Raw genomic sequence first — 19,241 nt, 5'->3', positions numbered from 1 at the left:
GATGTCCATGTGTAGAGTCTTCTCTTGTGTTGTTGGAAAAGGGTATTTGCTATGACCAGGGCGTTCACTTGGCAAAACTCTATTAGCCTTTGCCCTTCATTCTGTGCTCCAAGACCAAGTTTGCCTGTTACTCCAGGAGTTTCTTGGCTTCCCACTTTTGCATTCCAGTCCCCTATAACGAAAAGGATATCTTTTTTGGGTGTTAGTTCTAAAAGGTCTTCTACGTCTTCATAGAACCATTCAACTTCGGCTTCTTCAGCATTACTGGTTGGGGCACAGGCTTGGATTACTCTAATTTTAAATTGTTTGCCTTGGAAACGAACAGAGATCATTCTGTCATTTTTTAGATTGCATCCAAATACTACATTTGGACTCTTTTGTTGACCATGATGGCTACTCCATTTCTTCTAAGGGATTCCTGCTCACAGGAGTAGATATAATGGTCATCTGAATTAAATTCACCCATTCCAGTCCATTTTAATTCACTGATTCCTAGAATGTCTACGTTCACTCTTGTCCTAATTCCCCTAGGATACTTATGTGCTTGTGTACTAAGTAGCTTTCAGTCGTGTGTGATTCTTTGTGAAACAGTGGACTGTAGGCCACCACGTTCCTCTGTCCATGGGTTTCTCCAAGCAAGAATCCTGGAGTCAGTTACCTTGTTATTTAAAGCACTACAGAATAAAGTAATACATCACTGAAAAGAAATGCTACGGCTAGGGACATTTTTGGTTGCTTTCCAAAATATTTGAATGGCTAGTGTAATGAGCTGGTTCAATTGTACATTGACACGTGAGAGAACTAATTTCCAAGGCCGAAAGAAATCTATTTCTACTTAAAGAGCACTATTTGCTTTGGAGAGAGCAAATGATTTAGAAAGACATTTGCAACACCTAACCTTCAAATTGTTTAAAGTTGAATATCAATAGAACAACATTTAAAATACTCCGTATCAAAGAAAGAAATAACTTCATTCCAATCCAGGAAGATAAGCGTGAACTCTTACATCAAAAGAGTTGTTTACATTTTAGATTGATTTTCTTAGCTAATCATGCCGTAAATATCAAAGTTTATTAAGCCAGATTTTTACAGGCTATTAAGATAATATATTAAATTTGATAAGTTAGACTATATTTCAGGCAATGTCTTCATTATTCTGTTAGAAAATTAGAGAGATAAATGACTAAAAGAATTTTGAAATGTATTGTTAGTTTTAATGTAAAAAGTTATTAAAATAGTTGAGGCAGTTTTGAAGAAAATTCTAAACATAAGAAAACTTACTGAAGAAAGCAGTAATTGGCTTCTTTTTAAATGTTCTAAAAGTGTTTGCATACTACCATCAATGAAATGTAGTATTATTTCTGAAGAAACACTATTTTGAAAAGTATTAGTTGCTCAGTTGTGTCCAACTCTTTCTCCTCATGGACTGTAGCCCACCAGGCTCCTCTGTCCATGGAATTTTCCCACAAGAATATTGGAGTCTTCAGTAGCTATTCCCTTCTCAAGTGGTTCTACCTGACCCAATGGTCAAACCCAGGTCTCCTGCACTGCAGGCAGACTCTTTACCATCTGAGGCAACAGGAAAGTCCTCTTGAATGGAATCTAACATTTTAAGGCATTAAAAGAAAAATCAGTGATGTTATACTTTTCTGATTAAACAAATACTACAAAATCAGACTACAGATATAACTGTCTTTGTCCTCATCCAGAGGGAGTTAGAGCCATGAGGTCATTAGCTAAGTAAAAGAGAAATTGGCCTGTGTCCCTAAGAAAAGAAGCCAACCTAAAGGAAAAAACAAACAAACACAAAGCCTCAGTTAAAAGAATCAAGCCTGTTTACTGTTCACTTGGAAGGACTTCTGCAAAAGAAAAGTTTGAGTAGAATTAATTTTAGAGTAATGACGTGACACTGCCTTTCTCCATCTACAGTGAAGGGCTATAAGTATACAATCAAATCACAATACTACTTTCATGTCCAGTATTAGGTGTAGATTGAAAACACTGGTGCTGGTTTAGTCACTATCCTGTCTGACTCTTGCGATCCCCATGGACTGCAGCCCAACAGACTCCTCCACCCAAGAGATTTCCCCAGGGGATCTTCCTGACCCAGAGATTGGACCCATGTCTCCTCCATTACAGGTGGATTCCTTATTGCTGAGCCACCAGGGATTCACTAAGGTGAATATTTTGTTATGAAAATACTGAGAATAATTCATAGGTTGTGACATTTCCATATCTTTCTCTCCCTTCTTTCTTTTCCTCCCTCTCTCCTTCCCGCCCTTCTTCCTTCTTTCTTTCCTCCTTCCCCGTCTCTCCCCCTCTCTTTCTCTCGTCCTCTTCTTTCTTTTCTCTATGTTGCTTGAATTTCATCCAGCTCATAATCATTTTATTGCTTAAGTATCATTTGAGAAAATAAAATGTGGAGAGCCTTATAATAGATGTGGTGGATAATAACACCATCTCTGTATTGCATGTGTGAATGCGTGCTCAATTGTGTCTGACTCTTTGCAATCTCCTAGACTTTAGCCCATCAGGCTCCTCTGTCCATGGAATTTTCCAGGCAAGAATGCTGGAGAGGGCTGCTATCTCCTCCTCCAGGCAATCCTCCAGATCCCGGGATCGAACCTGCAACTTTTGCATCTCCTGCACTGGCAGGTGGATTGTTTACCACTAGTGCCATGTGGGAAACCCCTCTGTATTGCAGAACACTGTAATTTCAATTAAACTGTTTTGGAAAGTAAATATAAAATCATTTAACACAAATAGAAACTGTTAATCAAAGTCTGAAATAAATAGTGGACTTGGAATTTATAGTCACCAACTGTTCGGTTTGTACACTTTTTCTTCACAACTCCGTTCTTAGTGTTTTAGGTTATTAAAACAGAAATAATGAGTCCAACACAACATGTGATCAATATATACATCGTTTGCTGTCATAGATGAACACATAATATTTTTCAATATTATAATAAAACCATGCATGAATGGTATCCCTGACACCACCTGGAAAACATTCCAAATTCATGGAGAAAATCCTCGGTATTTTTATATGAAGGAAAGATTTTATGCTACTATAATATTTAAGGAGGGAATTAGAAATTGGATAGAAATTGCTTAAGAACTTCTCTACATTTCAAAAGGTTTTATCATGCAATTTCTATTTAGTATTCATAATACATGTGGAAATTTCAAAAATTACTTATCATTGCATCTTATTAAGAACTTGTCTCAAATCTTAGTTAAGCAAATTAGTACTCAGTCGTAGACTGCTAATTTCCAACTTGTTTTTCAATTGCTTTTTTACTTTTCTCTGATTTGATTTTTCCAAAATACTTAAGAAAAATATGGAAGAAGGTTATTGTTACAATATTGGAGAAGAATTAAGACGAGACTTCAATGTGCAGAGAGAGAGGTGAACACAAAACACAATAATGAGAATAGTGCATCCCATTGGCAAATCATTAGTGGAGGATATAGTAATATAATTAACATTGGATACTGTTATCCATTCATAAATCAAATACTTATTGGGTTATTTATATATGTTAGTTCCCAGGAAGGAGAAGTATATATAAATGATACAGTCTATGTTCCCCTGAAATTACCTGTTGCAGTAAAAGTAACTTGGATTTTGAGTTGTACATGCCTAAAATTGTCTTAATAATGCCTTCTATTTGCTTTGATCTTAGACTATTTATATAGCATTTTTAAGTTGAAATTTATTGAAAGCATGGCTGTCAATTGCAGGAATTACCACTCAAATGCAAAATCAGTATTTGAGATGTGATTAATAGCTCTTTGGCTGAGTTCTTTATGACTCTTTCAATTGAAATAAACTGACTATACCAACTATTACAACACAAAAAAAATCACAAAGGTCATCCCCCAAATCACTTTTTCTGGCTTATTTTTAAATTATAGTTGCATGATGACTCAAAAATATTTGATAGCTTAAATCAAAATATAAATAAATGCAATTCAAAAGAAATAACATGAGAAAGGAGAATTGATGGAAAGGTCTTCTAAATAAAATTGTCAGATTTCTGTCTATAAATTCATCTCACAAAGCTGAATTACAGAATGCAGCATCGATTATTTCATTATCAGTAACGGGAAAATACAGCCATCTATCAGCAGACCTAATTTCTGATACTACTCTTTTCTGATGGATTGTTTTTTGTAAAAGAATGAATTTCTTTAAACTACGGCTTAATATCAAGTTTAGATGCTTTTTTAGAACTCAAATTAGTGAGTTTTGAAAGTACAGTGTACACATTTTATTACTTGGCAAATGCAACTAGAGAGATAGAGGACTTTACATTGATTATATATATATATATATATTGCAGGTGCTTTCAGGAGACCAAACAGCAGAAGGCAATTTCTCTCCAGTCATGGCATTTGTTCTCCTGGGATTTGGAATTTTCTTTCTCATCTACATATTCATCTAAATAGAATAATCACGACGGTAGACGCTGTGCTCCAGAAGCCCCTGTATTTTTTCCTTGCAAATTTCTCGTCACTCGAAATCGGTTACGTATCTGTCACTCTCCCTAGGATTCTAGTGACCCTTTGGACTCAGGACAGAAGTGTTTCTTCGCTGAGCTGTGCCATCTGACGCTCTTCTTCCTTGCTCTGGGAGCCCCGGGGACGCTCCTCCAGGGAGCGAGGTCTGTGCCCTGTGCGTCCATGTGCAGCCTCTGCGCCATCAGAGGCGCCTCTTCCTTGCTCCGGGAGCCCTGGGGGCGCTCCTCCTGGGGGCGAGGCCTGGGCCCTGAGCATCCACGTGCAACCTCTGCACGCCCTTCCCTCACAACCCACAGGACGGGCCTGCAGTCAGCTGCTGGCGCCTGGGTGCGGGAATTCCAGTCCCGACAGCACAGACATGCCGGTGTACTTACTGCTCTTCTGTACTTCACACCAGATCGACCGCTTCTTCTGTGACATTCCCCATTGATGACCGTGGCCTGTGGGGACACTGCGCTTAATGAAATGTGTGTCTCTCGGTTGGTGTGCTGTTTGCCACGATTCCTTTCCTCCTGATACTGGGCTTTGATGTCAAAATCATTTCTGCCGTCTGAAAGCTGCACTCAGCCACAGGCTGGTCCAAAGCCTTCTCCACCTGCTCTTCCCATCTCACCATTGTGCTATTATTCTCTGGTTCCGTGACTATTACCTATTTATGCCCCAAATCAAATCATTCCGCAGGAACCGACAAAACGCTCTCTCTTTGCTACACTGCTGTGACGTCAGTGTTTAACACCTTGATATACAGTCTTAGGAATAAGGATATGATTGCAGTTTTGAAAAAACTATTGCTTAAGAAAACACTGCAAAGATGTGAAAGGTCACTTTTCAATATTTGTCTCAGAGGGCTCACAGAAATATAGTTTAATTTCACTCTTCCCATGTTCACTGATAATGTTCATTTCAGTTCAGTTCAGTCGCTCAGGCGTGTCCGACTTTCTGCGACCCCATGAATCACAGCATGCCAGGCCTCCCTGTCCATCACCAACTCCCAGAGTTCACTCACACTCATGTCCATCGAGTCGGTGATGCCATCCAGCCATCTCATTCTCTGTCGTCCCCTTCTCCTCCCGCCCCCAACCTTTCCCAGCATCAGAGTCTTTTCCAGTGAGTCAACTCGTCGCATGAGGTGGCCAAAGTATTGCAGTTTCAGCTTTAGCATCAGTCCTTCCAATGAACACCCAGGATTGATCTCCTTTAAAATAGTCTGGTTGGATCTCCTTGCAGTCCAAGGGACTCTCCAGAGTCTTCTCCAGCACCACAGTTCAAAAGAATCAATTCTTCGGCGATCAGCTTTCTTCACAGTCCAACTCTCACATCCATACGTGACCACAGGAAAAACCATAGCCTTAACTAGACGGACCTTAGTGTTAAGTATTCCTAATTATTATGTTGTCATTTACAATTATTACGTATTTTGGGTTTTCTGCCTGAAGTCATTTTGACTATATTTTAAATAAGAAAATTTATTAATTGTGTTTTATTCTTTAAGACAAATCCACTTTTTCATAGCCATTTTAAATTTACCCAACTATAACACTTCAGAAAACTAAGATCATGGCATCTGATCCAATCACTTCATGGGAAATAGATGGGGAAACAGTGGAAACAGTGTCAGACTTTATTTTGGGGGGCTCCAAAATCACTGTGGATGCTGATTGAAGCCATGGAATTAAAAGACGCTTACTCCTTGGAAGGAAAGTTATGACCAACCTAGACAGCATATTAAAAAGCAGAGACATTACTTTGCCAACCAAGGTCCGTCTAGTCAAGGCTATGGTTTTTCCCGTGGTCATGTATGGATGTGAGATTTGGACTGTGAAGAAAGCTGATCGCTGAAGAATTGATGCCTTTGAACTGTGGTGTTGGAGAAGACTCTTGAGAGTCCCTTGGACTGCAAGGAGATCCAACCAGTCCATTCTAAAGATCAATCCTGGGTGTTCATTGAAAGGACTGATGCTAAAGCTGAAACTCCAATACTTTGGCCATGTCATGCGATGAGTTGACTCACTGGAAAAGACTTTGATGCTGGGAGGGATTGGGGGCAGGATGAGAAGGGGACAAGAGAGAATGAGATGGCTGGATGGCATCATCGACTCGATGGAGGTGAGTTTGAGTGAACTCTGGGAGTTGATGATGGACAGGGAGGCCTGGCATGCTGTGATTCATGGGGTAGCAAAGAGTTGGACACAACTGAGTGACTGAACTGAACTCAACACTTTCAGATAAGTAAACCACTAGAATTTTGCTTAAAATATGTAGAAAAAATATACTTTGCCTTGATAACTGGTAAATTATTTACAAATATGCTGGTAATGCCATTTGTATTTGTGACACATTCATTTTTCATAGGAGATTTTTTATTAGATATGTGATGCGGAATGAACACAAGACTAAATTAAAAGTCATATATTTATGAACAGTAATTTTAAAATAGAATGAAAACCTTTTATTGCATTCACTTTCTCAGTATAAATTAAGAAAATTGTTCCATGTGTAATCAGAGGGAGCTGTATATCTGGATCTTTTCTTCCCACTTCTTCCAAGAGTGATAAAAATTGAATATCAAACATCTGACAGTGCTGTCATACTGCTTTCATTACTGTGCTTCATAACAATTTCCAAAATGCATTTCCTACATAGAATCTTTGCTAGAGCTTACTTAATTAACAAAGTTGCAATGAAAAAGAAAATCTATGTATGAATTCTTTTTTTACACTTAATATCAAGGAACAGATTAGTAATTTAGATGAAAATTCAGAGCTTCCCTGATAGCTCAGATGTTAAAGAATCCACCTGCAATGCAGGAGACCCCATTTCAATTCCAGGGTCAGGAAGATACCCTGGAGAAGGGATGGACTATCCACTCCAGTATTTTTGGGCTTCCCTTATGGCTCAGCTGATAAAGAATCTGCCCACAATGCGGGAGACCTGGGTTCGATCCCTGCGTTGGGAACATCCCCTGATGAAGGGAAAGGCAACCCATTCCAGTATTCTGGCCTTAAGAATTCCATGGACTGTATAGTCTCTGGGGTTGCAAAGAATCCGACACGACTGAGCAACTTTCACTTTCCAAGCAAAGATTTACACACAATTACTTAATATCACAAATAGTAATATATACATAAAAAATGCCTAACACTGCCTCCCTATAAGCTGTATTTAAATTAGCATAAATATAACTAACCTTTTTTTATTTATTAAAAAGTTAGTTATCTTTATACCTTTACCAGTTGATCTTTCAGCAATGTATATGAAATTAACCAGAGGGTACAGATAAAATTAAGAATTATTCCATCATAAATATCCTAACAGGAAAGAAAAAAGAGAGAATTTATCACCACTTCACTATACAGCTGCTTCTGTCTTTCGAATGTGTAACTCAAGGGATACTCAGTCTCTGTAACTAAAAATTATTACTAATACTTGTAGACAACATCACTTATTTATCTAATGATAATGTCACTTTATAGGTTTAATTTCTTTTGTAGATTTTCTTCATTCAGATTAATTTCTCTTTAAAAGAGTTAACAGTTTAATTATAACATTTGATTTATAAATTTGGATTTTTATTTTTCTAGGGCTTGTGAGGATTCCTAGGTGTTTCATTGGTATAGAATTTGCCTGCCAATGAAGGAGATACAGGTTCGATTCCTGGGTCGGGAAGATCTCCCGGAGAAGTAAATGACAACTCACTGCAATATTCTTGCATGAAAAATTCCATGGACAGAGTAGCCTAGGGGGCTATATAGTCCATGAGTTAGCAGGTGTCAGACGTGACTGAGTGATTGAGTATGCACACATGAGTGTAAATATCTTAACCTACTTCATCTATTTTTTGTATGTGTCAAAAATTAAATACATTACTGATGGTGATAAAGAAAGTGAAGATATAATAGTTGCTGCTGCTGCTAAGTCGCTTCAGTCGTGTCCAACTCTGTGCGACCCCATAGACGGCAGCCCACCAGGCTACCCCGTCCCTGGGATTCTCTGGGCAAAAACACTGGAGTGGGTTGCCATTTCCTTCTCCAATGCATGAAAGTGAAAGTGAAGTCGCTCAGTCGTATCCGACTCTTAGCGACCCCATGGACTGCAGCCTACCAGGCTCCTCCATCCATGGGATTTTCCAGGCAAGAGTATTGGAGTGGAGTGCCATTGCCTTCTCCGATATAATAGTTATGGGATTGCTATTCTTTCCCTTTCAAACTGTGACACTAAAGAAGTCTCTTGGATGAAATTAGGTCAAACCAGTCAGTCCTAAAGGAAATCAACCCTGAATATTCATCGGAAGGACTGATGCCAAATTTGAAGCTCCAATACTGGCCACCTGATACAAAGAACCAACTCATTGGAAAAGACCCTGATGCTGGGAAAGATTGAAGGCTAAAGGAAAAGGAGGTGGCAGAGGATGAGATAATTAGATAGCATCATGGACTCAATGGGCATGAACTTGAACAAACTCTGGAAGACAGTGGAGGACAGAGGAGCCTGCCACGCTATAGTCCATACGGTCACAAACAGTTGGACATGACTTTGAGACTGAACAACAATAGTAATTCTTTCCCTTAACTCTTAGATAAGCAAATTGTAATGAAATGAAACAGTATCAGTCCTATAATTAAGATAACTGAGTTTTGTTTTGAATTTATTATAATCTGTGCATTCTAAAGTATCTCAACTGTTCTTTTTGTATCAATTTCTCTGTCTATAAAATAGCAATAACACCTGCTGCTAAGTCACTTCAGTCGTGTCCGACTCTGGGTGACCCCATAGACAGAAGCCCACCAGGCTCCCCCGTCCCTGGGATTCTCCAGGCAAGAACACTGGAGTGGGTGGCCATTTCCTTCTCCAAGCAATAACACCTACTACCATTAATTATGTCAAAGCAATGAACACAATATCTTGGATTCAAGGAGTCTTTTGCAAATTAAAAAAATCTTGGAGAAGGAAGCATTTGCCAACCTCTAGTTTTCCATAGAATAAAGGCTACTCATTTAAATATTGAAATTATTTTTAACAATATTATTAATACAAATTCTCTTACAACAATGTTCACACTTCCCTGCCTTCTTAAACCTTCAGGCAGAGTTCATTCTGCATTAGTGTTTCATGATATGCATGCATGAAGAAATAGCTGCTCTTATCCTTCGTTTACAGCGCCTGCCACTATTTGCTGACATGGAATATTTAATTTTGCACTGAATTTCTATAGAACACACATTCGTCTATCTCCTTTCCTTTCTTGATTCTCATCACTTGATCTTCAAGATTCTAGAAACATTCTTTAATTCACTAACTATTTTTTCCTAATATGTTTTTCATTGTCATCTATCATTCTTTATCCCACTGAAAAAGAGTAGACAGCTTTTTGTTGGTCATTTTATTTTATTTACAATTCTAAATGAGACCTCACTTGAAAGAAAAAGACAGAGATTATCTCAAGGCTCTTTCTCTTTTTATTTGATCTAAGATAGGAAAGTTATGACCAGCCTAGATAGTATATTAAAAAGCAGAGACATTACTTTGCCAACCAAAGTCCGTCTAGTTAAGGCTATGGTTTTTCCCATGGTCATGTATGGATGTGAGAGTTGGACTGTGAAGAAAGCTGATCACAGAAGAATTGATGCTTTTGAACTGTGGTGCTGGAGAAGACTCTTGAGAGTCCCTTGGACTGCAAGGAGATCCAACCAGTCCATTCTAAAGAAGATCAATCCTGGGTGTTCATTGGAAGGACTGATGCTGAAGCTGAAACTCCAATACTTTGGCCACCTCATGCGACGCATTGACTCACTGGAAAAGACTCTGATGCTGGGAAAGGTTGGGGGCGGGAGGAGAAGGGGACGACAGAGAATGAGATGGTTGGATGGCATCACCGACTTGATGGACATGAGTTTGAGTGAACTCCGGGAGTTGGTGATGGACAGGGAGGCCTGGCGTGCTGTGATTCATGGGGTCGCAGAGAGTCGGACATGACTGAGCGACTTAACTGAACTGAACTGAATTGAACTGAACTAAAGATATCCAGTAGTTTGCTAATGTTTACACATACTTTCAGTATGGAACTGCAATATATGAGGCAGTTATTAATTGATTCTCTGTTTTTTCAAGTATGCTGGCTGTCACAGAATAATGATCCTCAAAGACACATTTTATAAGGAAGGCTGAGTGCCGAAGAATTGATGCTTTTAAGTTGTGGTGTTGGAGAAGACTCTTGAGAGTACCTTGGACTGCAAGAAGATCAAACCAGGAAATCCTAAAAGAAATCAATCCTGATTATTCATTGCAGGGACTGATGCTGAAGCTAAAGCTCCAATACTTTGGCCACCTGATGCGAAGAGCTGACTCATTAGAAAAGACCCTGATGCTGGGAAAGATTGAGGGGAGGAGGAGAAGGGGATGACAGAGGACAAGATGGTGGGATGGCATCACCAATTCTATGGACATGACTTTGAACAAGCTCCGGGAGATGGTGAAAGACAGGGAAACCTGGCGTGCTGCAGTCCATGGGCTCACAAAGAGTCGGACACAACTGAGCGACTGAATAGCAACAGCAATATATATATGTGACAAACTTGTGTGTGCATGCTAAGTCACTTCAGTTGTGTCTGATTGTGTCACCCTGTGGTCTGTAGCCAGCTAGGCTCCTCCTCCTGGCAAGAATACTGGAATGGGTTGCCATGCCCTTCTCCAAGATATCTTCCCAATCCAGTGATCAAACCCACGTCTCCTACAGTTCCTGCACTTCAGGCAGATTCTTTACAACTGAGCCACTGGGGAAGGCCATATATGACAACCTTAATCATTCTAAATATAATTACTTCAATGAATCCACCTAGGGAAGTTCGCATCTGTGTTATTACATGCACATACACAAACTCTTTTTATCTATGTATCTATCATCTATCTAAATGCTTTAAACACAAAATATAAATGTACATATATAAATATGTATATCTTTTGTGTGTAAAGCTTATTATGGCAAAGCTCAATCATCTTACTTTTTGAAATTTTAACATCTCTCTAAAAGTTTGTTTCATATTTTTTCCAACTCTTCCCTTAGACCATCTGTTCACCTTCTCTTTATCTTCCAGTTCTATTATTCTATTATATATGTTCTCTGTACTAATTTTAAGATAGTGAAATAAGCTTATATGCTTTCATGTCACAGCTAAAGAAATAGTTATCAATATAAAGGTTACATATAGCAAAACACTATTCCAAGAAACAATTATATGTATGATACTTATGTAAATATAAATATGCAGATATCTTTAAAAGAAAGAAAGAGAAGATATCTACCATTATTCCCTGAATATTCTTTTCCAGCAAGCAATCCATAGCTATTAATACAATCCAGATGCACGATTAAGACATATTCACTTTTCACTTTCCCTGAATCAGGCTATTAATCTTGGAAAGATTTTGCACATATTATTGACCTTCTCATCCTTCGTTGTCAGTTGGCTTCAGTCCATAAGAGTGATATTCTCCTAAAGTAAGCACACAAATACACACACAGAGACAAGCATGTAGGCCTACATAAATGAATATCTGTTTTTGTGTTTCTAAATAATAAAACTGTGTGTGCTTAGTTTCTCAGAATTATAAGTGACTTGTTCTGGAAATGGCACAATGTAAAGTAGTAACAAAAGATTATCTTGCTAATAAAGATATTTATTTGAGCATGACTTTACTAGCGTGTGAGATGAATGCAATTCTGCGATAGTTTGAACTTTCTTTGGCATTGACTTTCTTTGGGATTGGAATGAAGACTGACATTTTCCAGTCCTGTGGCCACTGCTGAGTTTTCCAAATTTGCTGGCATATTGAGTGCAGCACTTTCACAGCATCATTTTGCAGGATTTGAAATTGCTCAACTGGAATTCCATCACCTCCACTAGCTTTGTTCGTAGTGATGCTCTCTAAGGCCCACTTGACTTTACATTCCATGATGTCTGGCTCTAGGTGAGCGATCATGCCATCGGGATTATCTTGGTCTTGAAGATCTTTTTTTACAGTTCTTCTGTGTATTCTTGCCACCTCTTCCTAATATCGTCTGCTTCTGTTAGGTCCATACCATTTCTGTCTTTATCGAGCCCATCTTTGCATGAAATGTTCCCTTGGCATCTCTAATTTTCTTGAAGAGATCTCTTGTTTTTCCTATTATGTTGTTTTCCTCTGTTTCTTTGCACCAATGGCCGAGGAAGGCTTTCTTATCTCTCCTTGCTATTCTTTGGAACTCTGCATTCAGATGCTTATATCTTTCCTTTTCTCCTTTGCTTTTCACTTCTCTTCTTTTCACAGCTATTTGTAAGGCCTCCTCAAACAACCATTTTACTTTTTTGCATTTCTTTTCATCTCACACGCTAGTAAAATCATGCTCAAAATTCTCCAAGCCAGGCTTCAGCAATATGTGAACCGTGAACTTCCAGATGTTCAAGCAGGTTTTAGAACAGGCAGAGGCACCAGAGATCAAATTGCCAACATCTGCTGGATCATGGAGAAAGCAAGAGAGTTCCAGAAAAACATCTATTTCTGCTTCATTGATTATGCCAAAGCCTTTGACTGACTGTGTGGATCACAATAAATTGTGGAAAATTCTGAAAGAGATGGGAATACCAGACCATCTGACCTGTCTCTTCAGAAACCTGTATGCAGGTCAGGAAGCAACAGTTAGAACTGGACATGGAACAACAGACTGGTTCCAAATAGGAAAAGGAATTCGTCAAGGTTGTACATTTTCACCCTGCTTATCATGAGGAACGCTGGGCTGGAAGAAGCACAAGCTGGAATCAAGATAGCCAGGAGAAATATGAATAACCTCATATATGCAGATGACACCACCCTTATGGCTGAAAGTGAAGAGGAACTCAAAAGCCTCTTGATGAAAGTGAAAGAGGAGAGTGAGAAGGTTGGCTTGAAGCTCAACATTCAGAAAACAAAGATCATGGCATCTGGTCCCATCACTTCATGGGAAATAGATGGAAAAACAGTGGAAACAGTGTCTAACTTTATTTTTTTGGGCTCCAAAATCACTGCAGATGCTGATTACATCCATGAAATTAAAAGACGCTTCCTGCTTGGAAGGAAAGTTATGACCAACCTAGATAGTATATTAAAAAGCAGAGACATTACTTTGCCAACCAAGGTCCGTCTAGTCAATGTTGTTTTTTCCAGTGGTCATGTATGGATGTGAGAGTTGGACTGTAAAGAAAGCTGATTGCCGAAGAATTGATGCCTTTGAACTGTGGTGCTGGAGAAGACTGTTGAGAGTCCCTTGGACTGCAAGGAGATCCAACCAGTCCATTCTTAAGGAGATCAATCCTGGGTGTTCATTGGAAGGACTGATGCTAAAGCTGAAACTCTGATAATCTGGCCACTTCATGTGACGAGTTGACTCACTGGAAAAGAGCCTGATGCTAGGAGGGATTGAGAGTGGGAGGAGGAGGGGAGGACAGAGAATGAGATGGCTGGATGGCATCACCGACTCGATGGACATGAGTTTGAGTGAACTCCGGGAATTGGTGATGGACAGGGAGGCCTGGCGTGCTGTGATTCATGGGGTCACAAAGAGTTGGACACGACTGAGTGACTGAACTGAACTGAATGGAAAGATATTTATAATTTATAAAACAGAGGTAGTAATTGCACACATTCATTGTGTTTTAAAAGCAAGTGATACAGATACAGATTTTTAGCAAGCTATTACTAGTTTAGATATGGTTTGTTAGTTGCCAAGCCAAAGAGAAAATTATTTCTGAAGCTGTCCACTTACATTTTTAGCTTGTGGAGCTTCAGTATCTACCCAAAAAAGTGATAGTGCTCCAAGATATCACTGTTATTTCCCCTTCTCTATAAAAGGAGATAAATCCAGTCACATCTATTTGATATATCAATGTTTTTAAATGTTGTCCCCCCCCCCGTTAGTTATCTCTTCTCTCTAAAAAAGGTTTTTGTTTTTTTTCAATTAGGCAGGAGGGAGAGGAAAAAGAGGATTCTTAATTTCTGCCTCAATCTTTTCAACATATAATAGTTTCAGGATTTATCCAACTTCTGCCTAGAAATTTTCCTGGAATTTTGTTGTTGCTGTTATTATAATTCTCTTTCTTTTAACCTTCCCTGTATTCAATCATTTCCATTAGATTTTAGCAGGTTATAATGACTGTATTATCTGAGAATCTTGGTAATTTGTTGTTTACTTGGTTCTCAATAAGAGTTGGTTTTTCTTTCTTCACTTTATTATCAGAATTGGTCACATGTCATCTGCTTGTTTTCTCCCAAGGAGAAAGTGGTACTGCACCTCCCTATCCATCTGGAAATAACCAGCTCCATATAAATGTGAACAAAACTGACATATATTTTTATGGGAATAAACTTTAAAAGCAATGGTTCAAGCTTCATCATATTTTTTAACTTTGAGTATTGGTGACAAGTCATATTTCTGCAATGATCTGTTGCCTGTCTATATGAAGGATGATTATATATACATGGAGTTTTGAAAATTATATAACTACAGAAATAACACACACAACTAATAATTGTGATTTTCCTTGTCCAGAATGAATACAAATTTATTGTTTGTTATTTTGATTACCTGAATAACAAAAAGCTTATTGTAATAAACTGCACAATCTCAATAAAACAAAGGGAAAAATAGAATGATTTACTCTGTGATTTCCATAATTAACAACGATGATGATTTTTGCACTGACCGTTTCTAATATGTGTATGTGTAAGGTTTAAAGTGTACAATACTTGTGCTTTTATAGCAGATATTTACTTTTACAAAAATTTAAATCCTTTGCCTTTATCCCTTACTTTCCTATCCACACTCTCATCTCTAGGAAAATATATTTTTAAAAAACCATGACTTGTGAATATTCTCATCACTTTTTCCAAGCTCATCTTATTATATATAAAGTTTTCAATAATATCTTTTATCAACTCAACAAAGCATATTATGGATTTGATCTGATATGCACATCAATGATGCCTAATAATTACTAGTATCATTGTACAGCATCATTTATTAAACTACATTCCCAGTGAGAGGCACTTTTCAATCTAAGAAATTATTTCTCTGTAGAATAATTGCTGGGCCAAACTATGCATAACATTTTAATTAATATATATTACTTAGTTTTTAAAATTTCTGTGACAACTCTATGGAACTGAATAATATGCTTTCAAATAAATGATATAACAGTCTGTAAAATCCCAGACCACCTGACCTGCCTCTTGAGAAACCTGTATGCAGGTCAGGAAGCAACAGTTAGAACTGGACATGGAACAACAGACTGGTTCCAAATAGGAAAAGTAGTATGTCAAGGTTGTATATTGTCACCCTGCTTATTTAACTTATATGCAGAGTACATCATGAGGAACGCTGGGCTGGAAGAAGCACAAGCTGGAATCAAGATTGCTGGGAGAAATATCAATAATCTCAGATATGCAGATGACACCACCCTTATGGCAGAAAGTGAAGAGGAACTAAAAAGCCTCTTAATGAAAGTGAAAGAGGAGAGTGAAAAGTTTGGCTTGAAGCTCAACATTCGGAAAACAAAGATCATGGCATCTGGTCCCATCACTTCATGGGAAATAGATGGGGAAACAGTGGAAACTGTGTCAGACTTTATTTTTTTGGGCTCCAAAATCAATGCAGATGCTGATTACATCCATGAAATTAAAAGACGCTTCCTCCTTGGAAGGAAAGTTATGACCAACCTAGATAGCATATTAAAAAGCAGAGACATTTCTTTGCCACCCAAGGACCATCTAGTCAAGGCTATGGTTTTTCCTGAGGTCATGTATGGATGTGAGAGTAGGACTGTGAAGAAAGCTGATTGCCGAAGAATTGATGCTTTTGAACTGTGGTGATGGAGAAGACTCTTGAGAGTCCCTTGGACTACAAGGAGATCCAACCAGTCCATTCTAAAGGAGATCAATCCTGGGTGTTCATTGGAAGGACTGATGCTGAAGCTAAAACTCCAATACTTTGGCCACCTCATGCGTCGAGTTGATTCACTGGAAAAGGCTCTGATGCTGGGAGGGGTTGGGGGCGGGAGGAGAAGGGGACGACAGAGAATGAGATGGCTGGAGGGCATCACCGACTCTCTGGACATGAGTTTGAGTGAACTCCGGGAGTTGGTGATGGACAGGGAGGCCTGGCGTGCTGTGATTCATGGGGTCGCAAAGAGTCGGACATGACTGAGCGACTGAACTGAACTGAACTGAACTGAACTGAATATAACTGGGCCTATTATAGCAATTCTTGTCTAAAGTTCTTACTACAATAGGACATTTCACAATAAGGTTATAGAATTCCCAAGTGAATGATTTGTTATTTGTTGACCCATACAGAACTATATAACTGGAGAAAGAAAGGTCTCTCAGTGTTACAAGTAATTTTTATTTTGATAATAACTAACACTTTATAGACAGATAAATTGAGCTTAAGATAAATATTGAAAATTTATAACAAATATATAAGAAATAAAGTTCTGAAATACAACTTATTATTTCAATGAATGAACTAAGGTATTTGCATGGCCATTGTCTCAGTGCCATCATGACATCCTTGTTCCTTAGACTGTATATCATGGGTTTAAACACAGCCATCACAATCGTGTAGAAGTGAGAAAGCACTTTGTCAGTTACTGCTAAGCCCTGGGGTTTGGGTCTTAAATATGTGACAAGGCCTGATCTGAAGAACAACACCACAACCATAAGATGAGATGAGTAGGTGGAAAAGGCTTTGCCCCAACTTGTGGCTGATGGCAATTTAAGGATTGTGGAGATGATTTTGCCATAGGAGACAAGTATCAACAGAAATGGAACCAAAAGAGTGCAGCAACTGTGAAGACTAACATTTCACTCAGAAAAGTGTGCCCACAGGCCAGCCTGAGTATGGGAGGGATGTCACAGAAGATGTGGTTGACAGGGTTATAACCACAAAAGGGCAGAGAGAAAACCTGCCCTGTCTGGCCTATTTGAATTGGGATTCCACTGATCCAGGAGCCAGCCACCAGCTGCACATGCCAGCCACACACTTTGTAGCTCATGATTATAGGATAGTTCAGAGGGCTACAAATGGCCACGTAGTGGTCATAGGTCATCACAGCCAGATGGAAGCATCGGTGGCTCCAAGTATAAGAATGAAGCACATTTGTGTGGCACAAGCAACTAAACAATCTGTTCTTCTTTGTGTCCAAAGACTAACGAACATTCTGGCGAGTGTAATAGACACACAGCAGATTTCCAAAAGGGAAAAGTTGCCAAGGAAAAAATACATGGGGGTCTGGAGACCAGGGTCTAGTTTTGTTATCAGAAATATGATGCCATTGCCCATCAAGATAATTATATAGATGAGTAAGAACAGTCCAGATAAAAACATCTGGAGATGAGGAACATCAACAAAGTCCAAGAGAACAAACTCCATCAGTTTAGTGAGATTACCTTCTGGTGCTTTTTTTGGTGTTCCATCTGTGTAAAGGTGGAAATGTATAATCTGCTTTATATTTTTCCATCAGGGATCAGTGCCTGTTTTATAAATTGTATCAGGATATCCAGATTGATTTCCAAGATCAATGCAATTGTTTCTAATTTAAGAATTTTATTATATATGCATTTCTCCTTTCTCAGTTTATAACCCATGTGTTATCACCATATACTCTCCCTTGAAATATCTTTTAGGGCATTCTTTTCGAATACAGTCCAAATTCAAAAAAGTTCAAGTGTTAGTCGTTCAGTTGTGTCTGAATCTCTGATCCCATGGACTGTAGCCCACCAGGCTTCACCGCCCATAGGATTTCCTAGGCAAGAATAGTGGAGTGGGTTGTCATTTCCCTCTCCAGGGGATCTTCCCCACCTAGGGATCAAACCCGGGTCTCCCACAGTGCAGGTGGATTATCAACTGAGCCACCAGGGAAACCCCAAATGCCCTGATCAGCATAGGCATTGGACAAACTGATAATCATTGAAGATAGACCCACAGTGTTGCTACGTGATCCCAGTTTTAAATACTTACATTATTTTGTGGCCGTGTCTCATGGCTTATCGGATCTTAGTACCCCAACCAGAGACTGAAGTGAAAGTACAGAGTCCTAATCGTTGGACTTCTAGGGAATTCCCTTAAATATTTACATTTTTTTGGCAAATTTACTGTATATCTCTATAACTTTCCTTTACATTCTTCAGTAGAACTATTAATATAACAGAAATTACCTTCCTTATATATTTTCAGCTACATATTTCAATTCTTCATTTCCTTCCCATCACTTGATGATCTTGATCATACATGTTCTTATATACAATTCACATTATTAGGCATTTTACAAAAAAATGAGAGGATATTTTATTTTATTGTACATAGGGGAATAAAATACATATATTTCTGTAAGATAGTATGTGGGGGCTATAAGAGGGGTTTATTCTGGAAAAGTTGTGTGGAAATAGATACAGATAGAAGCAATTAAGAGGGTCACTCTGAGAAAACAGAAGTCACCTGGAATGTGTTCACTAGCTGTGTAAGATACTTCCTATTATGCTTTACCCTGTGTTTTGTGTGTTTCTCTGATGTCTTTGTTGTTCCTCAAAAAATAATAATAATAATTCAGATAACAGTTTCTAAACTCACTTTTCTTGAACTAGGATACTGAGATTTAGCAATGATGGATATGTTGATCATTTGCACATTGGTTCTGTGATTGCAAATC

At 38.6% G+C, this 19,241-nt stretch overlaps 1 pseudogene; it reads right to left on the bottom strand.

Annotated features, from left to right (window-relative positions):
- Window positions 1-4,553: 4,553 nt before the first annotated feature.
- Window positions 4,554-17,965, bottom strand: LOC148777211 (olfactory receptor 10AG1-like; annotated as a pseudogene).
- Window positions 17,966-19,241: the final 1,276 nt, after the last annotated feature.

This window comes from Moschus berezovskii, chromosome 8, assembly GCF_049115385.1.
Source record: "Moschus berezovskii isolate FMDL1 chromosome 8, NW_MosBer_1.0, whole genome shotgun sequence".
NCBI classification, from domain to species: Eukaryota; Metazoa; Chordata; class Mammalia; order Artiodactyla; family Moschidae; genus Moschus; species Moschus berezovskii.
Note: the sequence above shows the minus strand (reverse complement) of the source record. Positions and strands in the feature narration are given on the sequence as shown.